Source organism: Notamacropus eugenii, chromosome 4 (assembly GCF_028372415.1).
Source record: "Notamacropus eugenii isolate mMacEug1 chromosome 4, mMacEug1.pri_v2, whole genome shotgun sequence".
NCBI lineage: Eukaryota > Metazoa > Chordata > Mammalia > Diprotodontia > Macropodidae > Notamacropus > Notamacropus eugenii.
The window spans coordinates 109,459,540-109,470,748 of record NC_092875.1 but is presented as its reverse complement, the minus strand read 5'-3'; the positions used below and the strand labels follow the sequence as shown (position 1 = coordinate 109,470,748).

Below are 11,209 nucleotides of genomic sequence, written 5' to 3'. Positions count from 1 at the left end.
GAATCCCTAAACATCCTTTTACACTGTAATGGAAACTAGAACTTATCAAACCAGCCATTTCGTGGGAATTTCCTTCTTTCTAAAGGAACCAATGCAGGGTTTCTTTAAACAGGTGACTTCCCTAGTACACTTGTGTTTGCTCACAAAAATATTAATTTTGAATTTTTCACAGACTGGAACCTAGGAAAATGTATATCTGAATGATGCTAATAAGACAAAAAAGCAAGTAAGAAAAGAGAATTTAATTTATGAAAATTCACTTTAGAACAATAATAATGTTAATATTTATATAGGGATTAATGGTTTGCAAAGTGCATTGCACACGTTATCTCATTTGATGTTCATAAGAGTTCTGTGATGGAGGTGCTATTATTTTCCCTATTTTACATACAAAGAAATTGAAGTTATATGATTTGTCCAGGGTAACCCAACTAGTAAATGTTTGAGGTAGGATGTGGACTCTGGTGTCCCCGACTTTGGGCTCAGCAACCTTACTGCCTGGGCCAACTAGCTACCATTCAGTCATTTCCCAAAGGTAACTGGATTTTCACAATATCCTGAGATGTTGTTTGCCAGGCCTAGAGGCCTGAGGGCTACCCGAGTCTTACCTTACCTATCGCAGGTCTTCGGCTGGCCAAACTGGATAAACGTATGAGACAAGAGACTTTCCGGAGTCGAACAAGGGTTAGGCTTTATTCAGGGTCCTGGTTACATGTGCAGGGGGAACTCTTCCTTAGGAGAGAGAGAGAAATCTCCCAAGGAGGCAAAGATCTTACAGTAAGAGAATGAAAGCAGAAGTGGAAGTGGGGAGAGAGGGGGGAGGGAAGAGCGAAGAGAGGAAAAGGGGCCTTCTGTCCTGTAAGGGCCCCTCAGCGCTAAGAGCGCCTTCAGGCTTTCCTGACCCTACTTAGGCTCTCCTGCCGTATCGTTTGCACCTGAATACCGTGCCTGTGAGATAACAATAGGTGTGCCCAGATCCGGGCCAGTCTCGAGGGCGGGGATGCTCTCTTCCATCACGTTCTCACGGGAAGAGGCGGAAATACACGAGATCTCACTCCTCAATTCCCTGCTGTTTCCTGGGGGGCCTCATGAGAACTCTAAGTTTTAGAAGCTCTCACCTTTACCCGCCCGAGACTGTCCACATGGAACTGAGCTTACACCCCCAACAGTTGTTTATCCTCCTTTCTCCATTTTTCTTCCCCTTTTCCCTGCCTCTGACCTAGCCTTATGACATCAAAATTTATCAGGTCTATGTCTCATTCACAGCCTTCCATGTATCCCTAGGGGACAACCAGAAACCAGAGAAACTCAACTAAGCTCCAAGTATTAATGTACTCCCTCCTTCCCCAGACGTGCTTGGATATAAAGAGTGTCTTCCGGAAACAAAACCCACTTTTCCTATGCGATAAATTGTAAAGTTTTCAGCTTCATGCAAAGAAAAGACTCTCTATTAATGAGCGCTCTCCAAAATGCCATGGAATTCCTGACATCATCATGTCTGATTTTCCCCGTACTGGTGATCTTCAAAGGTTTGTGATAATCATTGATTGGGGAATTGTTGAAGAGTCTCTTTGTTGATAAATTCTATGAATTAGCTGGGAAGAATGTTGGGTTTTCCTTCCAATATTGATTCTGTGACTCTGGAAAGATAGAAGGTTGAAATCTTTTAGCTGGCTGAGAAGTATGGCTTTTGAGCTGAGAAGTCTTTCAGCATCTCTTAAAAGTGACAGGATATTGGCAGTCATGTATTCTGCCATAAGTCGGTTCTGGGTTTCAAAGCTTTAAAAAAGGCTGATATTCTTTCTATGATGAAATGTCAGTTCTAGATAAAACGTACTAAGGAAAATAAATAAAAGTTCAGTGGTTAGGTTATTAACACAAGAGTTAGCCCTGTAAATTGTCACTGCTAGATTCAATAGGAAAGGAAAACTTGCATGAATAAGTGTATTTAGTTGCAAAGAACCTCTCTGGAATCTTTTCTCATTTGGGTAAAGAGGATGCTTTTGAAAGAGGGAGACTTTGTTAAAAATATCATTCTTGGAAGAGGGAATTTTTATATGGATGCTCTTTGAAGGAGGGGTTTTTTATGTTTGTTTTTTAGGAATGCTAACTCATCAACTAAGAGGAAATATTTTAATTAAACATTTGTGGTAGGAGAAGGCAGAAAAGAGAGAAAGGGAGAGACAAAACCTTTGGCGATCCTACGGTAAATTGGTAGTAAGCATTGAATTTGCTGATAAATTGGAACCTCAAGAAGACTAAGAAATAGCAGCTTAGGGCCACCTTTTCCTGAATCTGTCTTCTTTGTGTGCCAGTGAGCATTGGCAATGTCAGCTGCCTGGAAGTGCCTGAAGACAGATCCGCTGGCAGCCTTGCTGCCTCTGGCATTAGGATAGGATGCTGGAATTATAGTCAGTGAAGTTTTTTCTGTTTTCTTTTTCAGTGGTCCCTCAGGATCACCAAGGAGTGCAAGTAGGCAATGCAACCTGCTCTGTGTAAATGCCATCCAGGCTTTTCACTTCTTGGGCTGTGCTGGAAGACTTGGACTTGTGGTCACCAGAGCCCAGTTCATTGAAGGTTGGAATGGGGCCCCAGTTGATGGTGTTCTCTTTGGCAGGCAAGATAATACCACTCTTCCCACATGCTAAGCTTCTAATTGTCCAACCGCAGAGTTCCTACACAGCTTTTGGATACATGGCAGACTTCTGAGAAGTGCTGGTAGCATCCCAGAAATACAGGCCACAAATTTCACTGACAGCAAAGGAGCAAGTGTAGCCAATGTAGATTTGTGTAGCCCCATAGGGGTAAAATCAAAGAACTTCACCAGGCAAGGGACTTTCTGCTCTGCGTAGCCCAGAGGGACATCCTCTCCAACCTCCCAAGAGAAAACATGTTTCTGAAAGTCTAGAACTAGCGTGTGATTGGTGCCACAGGTTATGTCTCAGACAATGACATTGGGGATTTGCAAAATCTGTCCATTGTTTTCTTTTCAGTGAAAATGGCTACCTAAATGGAACAACTCACAGTCATATTCTATCATCTGAGGCTTGGTAGTGAATTTCCTGTTTGTATTGTGTACCAGCTGACAATATTGAGGGTACCCAAAGGAATAGAGGTTTCCTTTGCAGTCCATTATCATACTGAATTCAGCCCCACAAGTCACTTTGGTATTGGCTATGGCATCGGTTTGGCTGCTCCATCTTATTCTCTCCAAAAGCAAACACAGAGCCAGTTTCTGTCAAAGCTGGAATGTGGTTCCTCTCACAGGCAGCAGAAAGGATCACTTCCTTGCTGAGGACTTTGTTGAGTTTGGAGGCTTCCACTCTCTTGGTATCACCATGTCCCAGCTGCCCCTTCTCATTTCCACCCCAGCTGCACAGCTTTCCTTCTGTTGTGATGAGGAGACTGTGAGCAGCACAGCACCTGAATCTGGTACAGACAGCCCTCCACCCAAAGCCCCTGTGGGAATTGAAGGGCTGATTGAATCTCAGCCCTGAGTGGCAACCCTGGGAGATGTCAGCCTAAAGCCCCTGGGGGATTGAGTCACTAATTTGATCTTCAGCCCTGAGCTCCACCAGGGGTGAAGAGGAGCACTGGTGGTGGACCTGGTGGAAGCACTGGAGAGGAAATTCAATTACAGATTCTTGGCAAAAAATTTTTGGTTGCTTCCAGACCAGAGTTCAGGTCAGGAGAGGAGTAAACACCTTTCCCTTGATTGTGCCACAGGAGGAACTGAGAATATACAGGTGCCCAGAATATACCCTTCTCTTAACAGAGGTCAGGAAACCGGCTGGGAAAATTCAACAAAAAAAAGGGAGAAAAGGTAACACAATATATAGAAGGTTACTTTTGTGGCGAACATATATTTTCTTCCATCTTTCAGATGAGGAAGAACAAAGCATAACATCAGAGGAAGTCAAGGCTTATGCATCCAAAACCCCCAAAATAAATATGCAAAGGTCTCAGGCCATGGAAGAGCTCACAAATGATTTTGAAATTCAAGTAAGAGAGGTGGAGGAAAATTTGGGAAGCGAAATGAGAATGCTGCAAGAAAATCACAAAAAGGAAGTCAATAGCTTGTTAAGGAGATCCAAAAAAATGCTACAGAAAATAACACCTTTAAAAATAGTCTAACTCAATGGGTGAAAGACTTCCAAAAAGCCAACGAGGAGAAGAATACTTTACAAAGCAAAATTAGCCAAATAGCAAAAGAGGTTCAAAAGGTCACTGAAGAAAATACTTCTTTAAAAATTAGGATTGAACATGTGGAAGCTAACGACTTTATGATAAACAAAGAAATCACAAAACAAAACAAAAGAATAAAAATATAGAAGATAATGTATAATCTCTCATTGGAAAAACAAGTGACCTGGAAAATAATTCCAGGAGAGACAACTTAAAAATTATAGGACTACCTGAGAACCATGATCAAAAAAAAAGAAGAGCAAAGACATTATCTTCCATGGAATTATCAAAGAAAACTGCCCTGATATTCTAGAAGCAGAGGGCAAAATAAATATTGAAAGAATCCACACATCACCTCCTGAAAGATATCTGAAAAAACAAATTTCCAAGGATACTGTAGCCAAATTCCAGAGTTCCCATGTCAAGGAGAAAATATTACAAGCAATTTGAGTATTGCAGAAAGAAAACTAGCAAAATGCAGGATCTGGCAGCTTCTACATTAAGGGAGCAAAGGGCTTGGAATATGATATTCCAGAACTCAAAGGAACTGGGATTAAAACCAAGATTCACTTACCCACCAAAACTGAGTATAATACTTCAGGGGAAAAATGGTCATTCAATCATGTAGAGGACTTTTAAGCATTCTTGATGAAAAGACCAGAACCGAATAGAACATTTGACTTTCAAACTCAAGAATGAAGAGAAGCATGAAAAGATAAACAGGAAAGAGAAAACATGTAAGACCCTCTTTCTCTCTATGTGTGTGTGTTTGTGGTTGTGAGTGTATGTTTGGATGTGTGTGGATAATCCCACCAACTACCCAGATACTGAAAAAAGTTTCAAGAGTTACAAATATTGTCTTTTCATGCAGGAATGTAAACAGTTCAACTTTAGTAAGTCCATTGTGAGAGACCTTTCCTGTAGGCCTTTCAGGTCACCCTTTGCTGGAAACCTTCTCCACTTTGTTGTTCTGTGGCTTCTGCTTCTCTAGAATTTGTTGAGAGTCATTCCTTACAGGTATCTTATGTACTGCGGGGGAAGAGTTAGTGTATGTGCATATTTCTAATCTGCTGTCTTGGCTTCACTTCCAAGCATTCTTGATGAAAAGACCAGAACTGAATAGAAAATTTGACTTTCCAACACAAGAATCAGGAGAAGCATGAAAAGGTAAACAGGAAAGAGAAAACATAAAGGAGTTTCTAACATTGAATGGTTTACATTCCTACATGAAAAGACAATATTTGTTATTCTTGTGAGTTTTCTCAGTATTTGCATAGATGGGGAGATTATAAGGTCCAATTTTTGCCTTTTTTTATATCATGAAGACTTAACTGCCAGGCCTAGAGGCCTGAGGGCTACCCGAATCTTCTTACCTCACCTCCCGAGGTCTTCGGTTGGCCAAACCGGATGCTTGTATGAGAGAAAGGACGTTCCAGAGTCGAACAAGGGTTGAGCTTTATTTCAGGGTCTAGAATTCAGGGGAATTCTTCCTTAGGAGGGAAAGAGAATCTCCCAAGGAGGCAAAGATCTTACAATAAGAGATTGGAAGTAGAAGTACAAGCGTGGAGAGAGGGGGAGGGGAGAGAAGAGAGAGGAAAATGGGGAGCCTAATAAGCTCACACGTGGCCCTCCGCCCAAGAGGATTTTTCGGGCTTTCCTGGACCTACTTAAGCCCTCTGTCGCGTAGTTTACATATCAATATCGAGCCTGTTAGGAGACAACAGGTGTGTCCAATCCGGGACAGCCTCAAGAGCAGGGAGGCTCCACCCATCACGTATCTCCCGGGAAGAGGCGGAAATACCCGAGCTAGCCGAGCTAGCTCAGTCTGACCTTGTCGATTCCCTGCTGTTTTCCTGGGGGGCCGCGTAAGAACTCTAAGATTTAGAAGCTCCCACCTTTACCCGCCCGAGACCGTCCACACGGAATTGAACTTACAACCTTCACATCTCCCCTTCTTTGTTATGCGTGGAGCGCACCTGGCTCTAGAGTAAACAGCAGTTGGAGGCTTAAGTGGGTTAGGAAGGCCTTTAGCATATGAGCACCTCACAACAAGACTTCATTTACACAGAAATCTGCAGCTAGCACAACTGACAAAGGGAGGCATCAGACAAAACAAAGATGAAACTAAATGGCTGAGTTACAGCAAGAGAAAGGGCAATCACTAATTCCAAAGCATTTTCTAAGAGAAGCAGCTAGTGCTGGCGCCTTACACATCACCACCCCCTCAGTCATGCAAATGGATCTCAACGGCCAAGCCTGAATGGCCAAGCCTGTGGTATTCAGGCGAAAAGTTGATCACCCCTTCCCCCCCAATGTCCTGGGTTTGTGATATCAAAATCCTCCTTCAGCCGGTGGAAAGAGATGCCTAGATGGGAAGCTGTCAGCAGCAATGTCAGTGGTTGTGATGAGTGCTGCTTCCTCTCTGGGCAGCAAGGTTAAAGCTGTCAGCAGCAGGCTCAGGTGGTGCATGATCCTTCTCTGGGGTCTCCGGGCTCTCCGGGGTCTCTGCCTCCTGCGTCTCCACCGTCTCCGACATCGGTTCCCACCTACGGATCCTTCTAATGGGAATCCACGCATTACCTTTTCCTGTGGAGACACAAACATACCCTGGACCCCATATTAGTATCTTATACGGACCTTTCCATTTCCCTGAGGCCATATCCTTTACCATGGCCCATGTGTCCTTATTTCCAGCCTGGGTATTACTTTCCTTGCGGGGTTGTCTTGGAATAGTCACAAAATGTCTCATAGCTGGAGTAGTATGTGAGTTTTTTGAGATATGCAAAAAATTGTGTGTATACACAGCTGTATCAAGCTCTGATTGTGTTAGGCGACCTCTTAATCTCCCCCTTTTTTGTTTAGCGAGAATCGCCTTTAAGGTGAGATTGGCCCTTTCCACTATGGCCTGGCCTTGTGGATTGTAGGGGATTCCTGTAACATGTCGAATCCCTAGATCGCGGAGGAAGTGTGTAAGGGTTTGAGAAGTATAGGCAGGACCGTTATCTGTCTTTATTTCTAAGGGTAAACCTGAAACAGAAAAACAGTGCCAAAGATGTTGAATTACTTTAGCACTTGATTCACCTGGCTGTAAAGTCACCATAAGGAATCCGGACCATGTGTCAACTGTCACATGTATGCACTGGCCCTTAAGATGGGTGACATCCATTTGCCAAATTTCATTGGGTGCCAAGCCACGAGGATTGACACCCTGGTCTAGAGATGGGTGGAATGGGATACATTGGAGACAGCTCTTAACAATGTTTCTGGCCTGTTCCTGAGTTATCCCATATAATTTGCAGAGGGCTTCTGTGGCTAGGTGGAACCTATCATGAGCCTTTTGGGCCCTTCCTGTGGTTCCACAGTGTGCCCTACAAGGAATAGTGAATTGTCAGCTATTTGATTCCCTTCAAAAATTGGTCCTGTGCCATTAGTATGTGAGCGCACATGTAAAACATAAAAAGGATGTGTTCTGTTATTAATGGTGGTCAATAGCCCCTCACACTGTGAAAAAATATTGGACCGATAATCTCTCCGGCCCTTCCAAAAGGCTCTTAATTACACCGTATATCAGGAAATCTAAATCCTCCAGCTCCCCGGGGCATTGTTGCTCATAAGCGGTCATTTGTTCTCCGACCGCTCCCCATCTTTCTCTTGATATTCCTGTCTGCTCGAGCCAAGGAGAAACTTTCCAAATCCTTTTACAAAATTCTCGGAGGTCGTTTAACTTTATAGTGACCCCCGCCTCCCTGCATTCCCTGTAAAGTATCTCAGCCCAGACCTCCTGTTCCTCTGGCTTTATTACTGGCAATTGATTCCCCATCCCTGCCCTTTTCCCATGGGTGTGGGAAGATACTCTCACTCTCTCTCCTTCCGAATCTAGGATTCGGGACTCGCCTCTTTCACAGCCCCTTCCGGGTGTTCCCAAAGCACCCAGGAATCTGTGTCTGTCCTCTGTTCGGAGACGCCAACTGCCAGGCCTAGAGGCCTGTGGGCTACCCGAGTCTTTCTTACCTCACCTCCCGAGGTCTTTGGCTGGCCACGCCGGGTGCGCATATGAGAGAAAGGACGTTCCAGAGTCGAACAAGGGTTGAGCTTTATTTCAGGGTCTCGGTTACAAGTGCAGGGGCTTCTTCCTTAGGAGGGAGAGAGAGAAGGACCTCCCAAGGAGGCAAAGATCTTACAATAAGAGATTGGAAGTAGAAGTATAAGTGAGGAGAGAGGGGGAGGGGAGAGAAGAGAGAGGAAAATGGGGAGCCTAGTAAGCTCACACGTGGCCCTCCGCCCAAGAGCTTTTTTGGGCTTTCCTGGACCTACTTAAGCCCTCTGTCGCGTAGTTTACATATCAATATTGAGCCTGTTAGGAGACAACAGGTGTGTCCAATCCGGGACAGCCTCAAGAGCAGGGAGGCTCCACCCATCACGTATCTCCCGGGAAGAGGCGGAAATACCCGAGCTAGCCGAGCTAGCTCAGTCTGACCTTGTCGATTCCCTGCTGTTTTCCTGGGGGGCCGCGTAAGAACTCTAAGATTTAGAAGCTCCCACCTTTACCCGCCCGAGACCGTCCACACGGAATTGAACTTACAACCTTCACATTAACATATATAAAAGTGCTTGTTGACTTGATTTGTCTGAAATCTCTACCAAGTGAAAGAGCACCAGACATGGGGTTAGAAGAAACACATGCTAACTTCATGACCTCAGACACTTTCTTCTCTGGGCCCCAGTTTCTTCATATCCAAAAGAGGAAAACTGAAGTGTTTCTCTACCAATCAATTTTCTAGTTCTTAAGGTATGATCCTATTATTTCCACCACCCCTGAAGCAGGAGCCTACCCTGTCCCTTTTGATCCCCTTACCCTCCATCCTCCTTTCTCTTCTTTCCCCACCCAAACCATCACTTTCTAAGTTATGTCATACTCATCTGAAGGTAAGTGACCTTCTGTGCCCTTTTTACATTCGTGTAGCCAAGCAACAAGCAAAGAAGTATGGGCAAAGAAAATATAATCAAGATAAATGTTAGAAAATGAACAAAGGGAAGTCACTAACATGAAGCAGTATTGAGGTAGGCTTCTTGCAGAACATGGCATTTTGGTTGGGACTCTAAGAAAGACCTGGAAGCCTGGAAATAGATGGGAAGAGAGAGAATTACCATTTCATTGGAGCATTGGCAGGGCAACCAAGTTGTTTGTTCCAAGATACCTATGTATAGAATTATAGAAAGTATTTGTTTAAAGGACTGATATTCAGCCATGTACACCTAGGGAATATTGAATTCCTAATGACTTAAGCTCCAGCTAGAAATGTGTTTAAGCCGAGCAGAGTTTTGGTAAAATCAGGCAGTGGACAAAATAGATTGTGTTAAAATTGTACTTTATTCTGGTCCCCTCTTTCTAATCAGTCTGCTCAGTAAATTTATAGGTAATTGGTATAAAGGGACAATAGCAGGAAGTGAGATTGCAAAGAGGAGCCTGAAAGCCATGTACAAACTGTCTCAAAGGTCAAAGGAGCATGATTTGCACATTGTATCATATGTGAACCAAAATTTATAAAGGGACAATAGCAGGAAGTGAGATTGCAAAGAGGAGCCTGAAAGCCATGTACAAACTGTCTCAAAGGTCAAAGGAGCATGATTTGCACATTGTATCATATGTGAACCAAAATTCATATCTTCGTAATATGTCCTGGATCAGGAGAAACCATCTAGGTGGTGATGTCAAGGTTGTGATCCCGTGATATGGGAATTCCAGACGAAATCCAGCCTCCATAGTTCCAGATCAGCTGATGACTTTGAGATGATGTGGATATGTCAATGGACTATCTCCAAAGTGTCATAGAGAGTTGGTCTGTTTCCACAAAAAAATAAACTCTTGTCTCGTCCCCAACCCCAGTACTCTTCTATTTGAATCAGGTTCATGCTGGCCACCTCTAGTCCATGTTTACTTGAGTCATATTCTCTTCCTCTCCCTTTCCCTATCCTTTACTCCACACCATCTGCCTTCCTTCACCACTCCATTTCTATGAGATCTGTCTCTGTATCACTCTTCACCATTTGACTCTTTCTTTACAGACTTTTTGCCCCCATATTCTGTTTAACGAAAGTGTGATTGCCACATCCTGTCTCACTGTCAATTTATGGTGTTTTCTGGCAAGTACCCAAAACGCTGGACATGCTTGCACCCATTTCATAATTTCATAAATTATCAACTCATAGATCTTCAACACCTCAAGCCTCCCCTATCCTTTCCAGCCTTGGTCATTCTCTGACCACTATCAGATGCCTGAAAAGCTTATGCTGTATACACATCCCTTCGATATCTTTCAAAACCTATTCTTGGGAAAGAATGTTTCCATTAAATATAAAGGACTAATTTAAAAACTATTCTCCTTTAGAGGGAAAAGGGACAATGGGTTTTTGTAATGTAGTAGACTGACAAAGCATTTATCTAATGAAATAGAATTCTATGTAGTATTTGAGTCCTGCACTTCTTGAGGTGGGGGAGGTATTTTGGGAGAGGAGACAGCACGGTAAAATAATAGTGTTCAGATTGGTTGCCTTAGAGTGGGTTGTACCGGAAGTTATTTAAAGTTATACTTCATGGCATGCCTTGGCTTAGAATGGAGAATTAGTGGGGTCACTGAAGGGGAAGGTGCACGTTTTTGTTCACCATAAGACAAGGGTCCAACAAGGTTGCCTTAAGAAGTAACAAGATCTCCATCATGAAGAATGTTGGAGCAAATTTTGGATGAACACCAAACATACAGAGACCCATGAATAAAGTAGGGATGAGTTCGACTACATGAACTCTGAAGTATCTTCTAATTCTGAGTATTGTATTTTCTGATTATATAAATATTTTTTCCACTCTGAGATATATGAGGTTAAAAATTTTCTTACCTAAAGTTTGTAGGCTTTAAGTTGTGAAATAAAAGCATATTTTTAATTACACAAAGTCTCTGAAAGCCTGAATCGTCTCTAAAACAAAAAAACAGTCATATGTAGTGTCAGATTTCTTTTCAAAGTGTTG

The 11,209-nt window shown here is 43.1% G+C and overlaps 1 pseudogene; it reads right to left on the bottom strand.

Moving 5' to 3' along the window:
* Window positions 1-2,387: 2,387 nt before the first annotated feature.
* On the bottom strand, window positions 2,388-3,133 carry LOC140502311 (protein RCC2 pseudogene; annotated as a pseudogene).
* Between the last annotated feature and the right edge of the window lie 8,076 nt (window positions 3,134-11,209).